At 53.7% G+C, this 7,254-nt stretch overlaps 1 long non-coding RNA gene across 1 annotated transcript; it reads left to right on the top strand.

Annotated features, from left to right (window-relative positions):
* The first annotated feature begins 964 nt into the window (after nucleotides 1-964).
* On the top strand, nucleotides 965-6,868 carry LOC115894329. The gene is made up of 3 exons (XR_004054435.1): nucleotides 965-1,340; nucleotides 4,348-4,487; nucleotides 5,891-6,868. It is a non-coding gene; the product is annotated as an uncharacterized LOC115894329 (long non-coding RNA).
* Nucleotides 6,869-7,254: the final 386 nt, after the last annotated feature.

Raw genomic sequence — 7,254 nt, 5'->3', positions numbered from 1 at the left:
TGCTTCCTTCTATATAGACACAGTAACAGGCTGATCTCTCTTTCTTTTCCTCACAGAGGGAGGGAGGGAGAGGCTCTTGGTAAACGCTCCTATTTTGTAAACTCTCTTCCTATTTTGTGATTAGGATGCTCCAGGCCGGGCGTGGTGGCTCAAGCCTGTAATCCCAGCACTTTGGGAGGCTGAGACGGGTGGATCACGAGGTCAGGAGATCGAGACCATCCTGGCTAACACGGTGAAACCCCGTCTCTATTAAAAAATACAAAAAACTAGCCGGGCGAGGTGGCGGGCGCCTGTAGTCCCAGCTACTCCGGAGGCTGAGGCAGGAGAATGGCGTAAACCCGGGAGGCGGAGTTTGCAGTGAGCTGAGATCCGGCCACTGCACTTCAGCCTGGGCGACAGAGCGAGACTCCGTCTCAAAAAAAAAAAAAAAAAAAAGGATGCTCCATCAGTTTCTGCCACCACTTGCTGGAGTCGCTGCATGACCCTGACTCCTCTCAAAGGGTGAAAGGCTCAGTTGCACCCCAGACCCCCCCTCAAGCAGAGGATAAACTCCCGGCCCCACCACCTGCCTGGCCTCTGTGAGAGTGGCGTGCAGGCTGACCCTGGAAGAAGAGGGACGTTCGAGCGGGGTGAGCGGCCTTCTACTGCTAGGCTGGGCTCTGGGGTGGGTGGAGACTGGCCGCCATCAGCCTTCAGGGTTCCGGAAGCAGGGAGGGCAGAGGCTGGCCCAGCCTATGGGAGACCCCGCAGAGGCGTGGCCTCCGGGCTAATCCTGCCCCAACTCTCCCAGGGCGGGATTTCTTTTCTTTTTTCCTTTAATCTCTTTATCTACAGGCTCCAAGGCTTGATGAGCTCCAGATGTCTCAGCATGCCAGAAGAGGCTTAGGATCCCCTGCCAAATACCAGGGAGATAAGAACACACCAGATGGGCACAAACCAGAGCTGGTGACCCCAGTTCCCTTTAAGGCAGTGACATGTCATTACAAGCCGGAAGTCCCCGCCCGAGAGAACAGTCCCCAGGGCTTGCTAAGCATGCGTGGTATCAAGAGGCGCACTGAGATGCTCCTACAGCCTCCTCCCCGCATGGGACTCCTCACAGCCCCGGCCTCAGCCTCCCCCACAGGGCGGAGGCTCACTCTCACCCACTCTGGGCCAGGAACGCAGCCGGCTTGCCTTTTGTCCAATTGGGTGCTCTTTCTTTGCCACTGATACAAAGTGGGGACACACTCCGCTTCCAGTGATGCCCGGGCCGCAGGAGGCTGGGGGAGAAGTGCCCGCTGCCCGGCCTTCAACCTGAGCTGCCTCCAACACTGCAGAGCCCAGACCCCTGCAGCTGTGAGGTGAGGCGGAGAGGCGGCTGCCTGCTGGGAGGGGGCTGACTATAGGGAGGGAGCTGACCGCGGGGAGGGGGCTGCCTGCGGGGAGAGGGCTGCCTGCGGGGACTGGGCTGCCTTCGAGAGGTGGCTGCCTGCGGGGAGCGGGCTGACTATGGGGAGGAGCTGCCTGCGGGGAGGGAGCTGCCTGCGGGGAGGGGGCTGACTGCCGTGCAGGCCGCGTGGTTCCCCCGAGAGTGGGGGACCCCTGACGTCAGGCAATATTTCTCCAAAGGCTCCCTCACCTTGTCCTTTGGCGTCTGGGGTGCTCAGAGGAAGGGGGAATCTGGGTGGGTGTGGAGAGGGTCACTGGAGAGGGTAAGGGCCGGAGTGATCCCCTTGGGGAGGAGGCAGAGGAGAAGCTGTGGAGACCCAGAGAGAAGAGGTGGGTGCGCCTGGGCCTCTCCAGTTTGTTTCTCAGAACCGGGGAAGATTACCGTAGAAGGGAGGACCCTGTGGGGAAGAAGCTTCCAGAGACCTTCTGGAGAGGTCAGCCAGGGCCAGCCAGGGCCAGAAGCAGAAGGCCAGCTGCAGTGGACAGTCAGGGCTGCAGGAGGCTTGGGAACCAGGGCTGCCCTCCTTGGGCTGAACCCTGTGCCTAGAGGACCATGGCCCTGGGCAAACGCGCTGCTTTCTGGGCCCGCTGGAGGGTAGGGCATGACACCGTGGTGCTAGGGGCAGGCGGGGACATGAGGAGGTAGACAAGCGGCCTGAGTCACCAGGTACAACCACTGCACCCCGTTGTGACTGCCCCTGGGTCCGACACAGATTTGGGGTGGTCAGGAATTTCCCTTGACCTCCTTAGGCACTCATGAGTTTCTAGGTTGAGCAAATAAAAAGTCCAAGATGCCCAGCTTATTCTGAATCTCAGATAAACAACAAATAGTCATTTTTACCAATGTTGGGGACATACTTATGCTAAAATTGTTTATCTGAAATTCAAATTTAATTGGGTATCTTACCCGGCACGGCCGGGTGGTGGCTGTCACACTGTGCAGTCGGAGGGAGCAGGACATCTCGGATGGAGGCGTCTGGCATGGCTGGGTGGTGGCTGTCACACTGTGCAGGCGGAGGGACCAGGACGTCTCGGATGGAGGCGTCTGGCATGGCTGGGTGGTGGCTGTCACACTGCAGGCGGAGGGACCAGGACATCTCGGATGGAAGCGTCCGGCATGGCTGGGTGGTGGCTGTCACACTGTCGTCCGCCCAGACTGTTCTGAGCCCAGCCCTGACTCCAGGCTGAGACGTCTGTCCACCCAGGCTGTTCTGAATCTAGCCCTGACTCCAGGCTGAGACAGGCGTTCATTCACCCAGACCGTTCTGAGCCAGCCTGACCTCAAGAGATCCGCTCACCTCGGCCTCCTAAAGTGCTGAGATTACATGTGTGAGCCACCACGCCCAGCCCAATTTACTCTTTACACTAGAATTGGCAGTAGGTGGGCCTGGTGGCTCACATTGGTAATCTCATCACTTTGGGAGGCCAAGGCAGGAAGATAGCTTGAGGCCAGGAGTGAAACCACTTTAACAAGATTATAACAATGAGAGGAGCCGGGCGCGGTGGCTCACGCCTGTAATCCCAGCACTTTGGGAGGCCGAGGCGGGCGGATCACGAGGTCAGGAGATCGAGACCATCCTGGCTAACACAGTGAAACCCCATCTCTAATAAAACTACAAAAGAAAAATTAGCGGGACGTGGTGGCGGGCACCTGTAGTCCCAGCTACTCGGGAGGCTGAGGCAGGAGAATGGCGTGAACCTGGGAAGCAGAGCTTGCAATGAGCCGAGATTGCACCACTGCACTCCAGCTTGGGTGACAGAGTGAGACGCCTGCTCAAAAAAAAGAGAAGAATCTAACATAACTGACTCCAGCTTGCTTCTAATCTCACAAGCTAACCTGCCTTTGCTCAGGTGGCATAGGCCAAGCTAACTATGGGAGGAATTTAGTTCATAGTTTAAAGTAAGGATGGGCCAGGCATGATGGCTCACACCTGTAATACCTTTGAAAGACCAAGGCAGGTGAATCACCTGAAGTCAGGAGTTCAAGACCAGCCTGACCAACTTGACAAAACTCTGTCTCTACTAAAAAAATTAAAAATTAGCTGATGTGGTGGCGGGCACCTGTAATCCCAGCTACTCAGGAAGCTGAGGCAGGAGAATCACTTGAACCTGAGATGCGGAGGTTGCAGTGAGCCGAGATTGTGCCATTGTACTCCAGCCTGGGTGACAAGAGCGAAACTCCATCTCAAAACAAAAATAAATAAATACAAATAAAAAAGAAAGTAAGGACGATAATAGTCTCTTCCCAAAACTACTCCACTCCTTGAGACCAAAGCCGCCTTTGTAAAACTAATGAAAGACCACAAGGTTAGCATTATGGTAGGGGCTTGACTATATATATATATATATATATATATATATATATATATATTTTTTTTTTTTTTTAGATGGAGTCTTGCTCTGTCACCCAGGCTGGAGTGCAATGGCACCATCTCAGCTCACTGCAATCTCTGCCTCCCGGGTTCAAGTGATTCTCCTGCCTCAGCCTCCGGAGTAGCTGGGATTACAGGCGCCTGCCAGTGCACCCAGTTTTTTTTTTTTTTTTTTTTTTTTTTTCGTATTTTTAGTAGAGACGGGGTTTCACCGTGTTGGCCAGGCTGGTCTCAAACTCCTGACCTTGTTATCCGCCTGCCTCGGCTTCCCAAAGTGCTGGGATTACAGGTGTGAGGCATGGCGCCCGGCCCAGGGGCTTGACTTCTGCTTATGAGCCAGGATAGGTAGTCAAGGAAGTGACCATATCCTTAGGATGCAGCCACCATGACCACTGTACAGTCAACACAGTAAGCCTTTGCATTTGCACTGTGGTCCAGCTCCTCCAAGCAAAGCTAGCTCCAGGAGAGAAATCCCCCCTCCCCAACTAGAGAGCATGCATATTTGACTTTCCCTGTCCTCAGACTGACCCTTTGTTCATTATAATAGAAAACACACCCCTGGGTGGAGATTTAAGATGCTAATGAGACACGCAACTTATGAACAAGCAGGTGCAGGTACTGCGCATGTGCACCCAGAGGACGCACCCCCCAGAACATGTTTCCTAGCAACGCCTCTGCCCACCCGCTGTGAGTAATCATGGAAGACTCCCATGGAGGAGCCTCCCTGATGCCAGTCTCTGCTGTCTCGCCCTTACGAGCAGACGGCCCTGAATCCTCTCTCTCAGGGCCTCCTGTCTCCTGCGTCGCACTTTCAAAATATTCTTTCTCCTTTACAATACATTGCTCTGTGCTGCTTCTCCTTGGCTGTGTGTCTCTTGTTTAAATTCTTTTAAACTAAGAAGACAAGAATGGAGGCCTCCCAGCAGCCGTCAACGTTTCTGGTGCCGTGACTCGGATGGAGGTTTGTCCGTGTCATTCACTCCAGTTTCCCTTCCCCGAGCGGGTACCGTGGCAGTGCCAGGCTGCCTGGTTGGCTGCTGCTGCTTTTCCCGGGGCTGTTTCAGTCAAGCGCTGGGAAAGGTTTCTAAGTTGCCTGTACCCTTCCTGTGGATATACGTGCTGCTGCCCTCTGGCTGCCTCTGCACCACTCATCATTATCCTAGCCACGTGGGTTGCTCTCAACATTCAGTATTTGGGCTGTTTGCTTCATTTCACACCTTTCTGGCCTCATTTCAGACGCAGCTGTTTGCTGTTCCTCTGGTAGCACTCGGCCGCCACCTCGTGGCCATTGTGATTTATTGTCTGATCGCGTTTTCTGTTTTACAAAATTTTCTTTTTTTCTTTTTTCTTTTTTTTTTTTTTTTTTTTTTTTTTTTTGACGGAGTCTCTTTTGCCCAGGCTGGAGTGCAATGACACCATCTGGGCTCACGGCAACCTCTGCCTCCTGGGTTAAAGCAACTCTCCTGCCTCAGCCTCCTGGGTTGCTGGGACTACAGGGGTCTGCCACCACGCCCAGCTAATTTTTTATACTTTTAGTAGAGATGGGGTTTCACCATGTTGGCCAGGCTGGTCTTGAACTGCTGACCTCAAGTGATCCATCCACCTTGGCCTCCCAAAGTGTTGGGATTACAGGCATGAGCCACCGCGCCTGGCCAAAGTCTGTTTTGAGGGACACATTAAGAGTGCCCTGTCCCTCCAGACCTTATGCATTTCCAGCTCCTTCAGATGGTCCTTCAGCTGGCTTTCCTTGCTGAACAAAAGATGCTTGGTCATGTAGATGCCAGGCCGCGGGATTGCATCAGACATTCCAGGCATTGTAATTGGACATCACCAATGGCCAACCAGCAAGGCAGGCAAAGGCTTGCTGGCGAGATGTCGGGCCTCCCAGCCAGCAGGGGGGACCACGCCAGTCGGGCCTGGAGACTTCCAGCGCCCATGAGACCCAGGACGGTGCATGCCAAATGCCCGTGACCTCCTAGGGCCCTGGTTTCATGAGGATTCAAGGGGATGTCCCAGACCCTGTCATGGTCCAGCTTGGCTCAGGGACACCTGTGACCTCCTGGACTTTGGGATCTGTTTTTTCATTGCAGGATTATCTCGGCACCATGGGAACCACTTCCTTTACTCTCACTGACCGTCCCTGGGACATATCTTTAAAAATTGGAACACCTTTCGGGTGGATGAGCTAAAAAGGAAAAGACATCTTATGTTACACTGTTTGGCCTGGGTACAAGTTCGCTGACAATGAAAAGTGGTCAGAGAGTGGAACCGTGAGCTTCACTGACATCTTGCAGCTCTGTCTTTCCGTAGGAATCAGGGACAATGGTCCTAAGTACCCTATAAGCAAGCATGTGTGGCCTTACAACAGAACCCGGCTCTACGCAAAAGCTGCAGGCTAAAATCCAGTAAGCTAGAAAGCCCCCCAGACCCATGCGAAGACCCTCTTTTATTAAAGGGAAGGGTCCCCAGGCCCCATGGCCCAACTCCAAGTCCAGATAGGGGTTCTCAGGGCTCCTTACCTCCTTCTGACTCCCCAGCATCCCCTGCACTATCAGAGTCTCCTGTGGAATCTAATCCCATTTCACCCCCTCCTTATGCTCCTCCTTTGCAGGTACAATAGGGACTTGCCCGGCTGGAGGTACTCGCACTGGGACATCACACCATCCAGGGCCAGAGAAACTGCTCCCTTTATGGGAGGTCCCAAATGGAGAGGGGACCATTATGGCACATGTCCCATAAATGATCTAATTTATGGACTCACATCAACAAATGATGGAATCCAGTGGAAGCAAAAAAACAAAAACTCACCTTCTGTAGCAGAGAAATGGAGAGTAGCCCTAGGAGTCCCCCCAAAACTGGGAGAAACACCGTGTCTGGTTGTGGGAGGAACACCTCGTTCTGTTGTGGGAGAGACGCCTCGGCTGGTTGGCTCCTTAGGGCAGTCACAGCCATCGCCATTCCAGTAGAAGAAGCCCAAAACCTGACTTTTTTGGGGTTTTTTTGGTGTTTTGTTTTGTTTTGTTTTGTTTTTTTGAGACGGAGTCTTGCTCTGTCGCCAGGCAGGAGTGCAGCGGTGCAATCTCAGCTCACCGCAACCTTCACTTCCGGGTTCAAGCGATTCTCCTGCCTCAGCCTCCTGAGTAGCTGGAATTACAGGCGTGCACCACCACATCTGGCTAATTTTTGTATTTTTAGTAGACGCGGGGTTTCACCACATTGGCCAAGCTGGTCTCAAACTCCTGACCTCAAGTGATCACCTGTCTCAGCCTCCTAAAGTGCTGGGATTATAGGAGTGAGCCACCTCGCCCGGCCCCAAAACCTGACTTTCAGACACACCTTCGAGGTCCTCTCTCCCCTCCAGGTGCAGGGAGTTTTAGAAATAAAGGGCCACGTTGGCTCTCGGGAGGAAGGCTCGCCGTGATCAGGCGCCCTCCTGGACTCCCTCAAGATTACT

The sequence above is a fragment of the Rhinopithecus roxellana genome, chromosome 17 (genome assembly GCF_007565055.1).
Source record: "Rhinopithecus roxellana isolate Shanxi Qingling chromosome 17, ASM756505v1, whole genome shotgun sequence".
Taxonomy (NCBI): Eukaryota; Metazoa; Chordata; class Mammalia; order Primates; family Cercopithecidae; genus Rhinopithecus; species Rhinopithecus roxellana.
The sequence above is the reverse complement of the archived record's forward strand: the minus strand, read 5'-3'. Positions and strand labels throughout refer to the sequence as shown.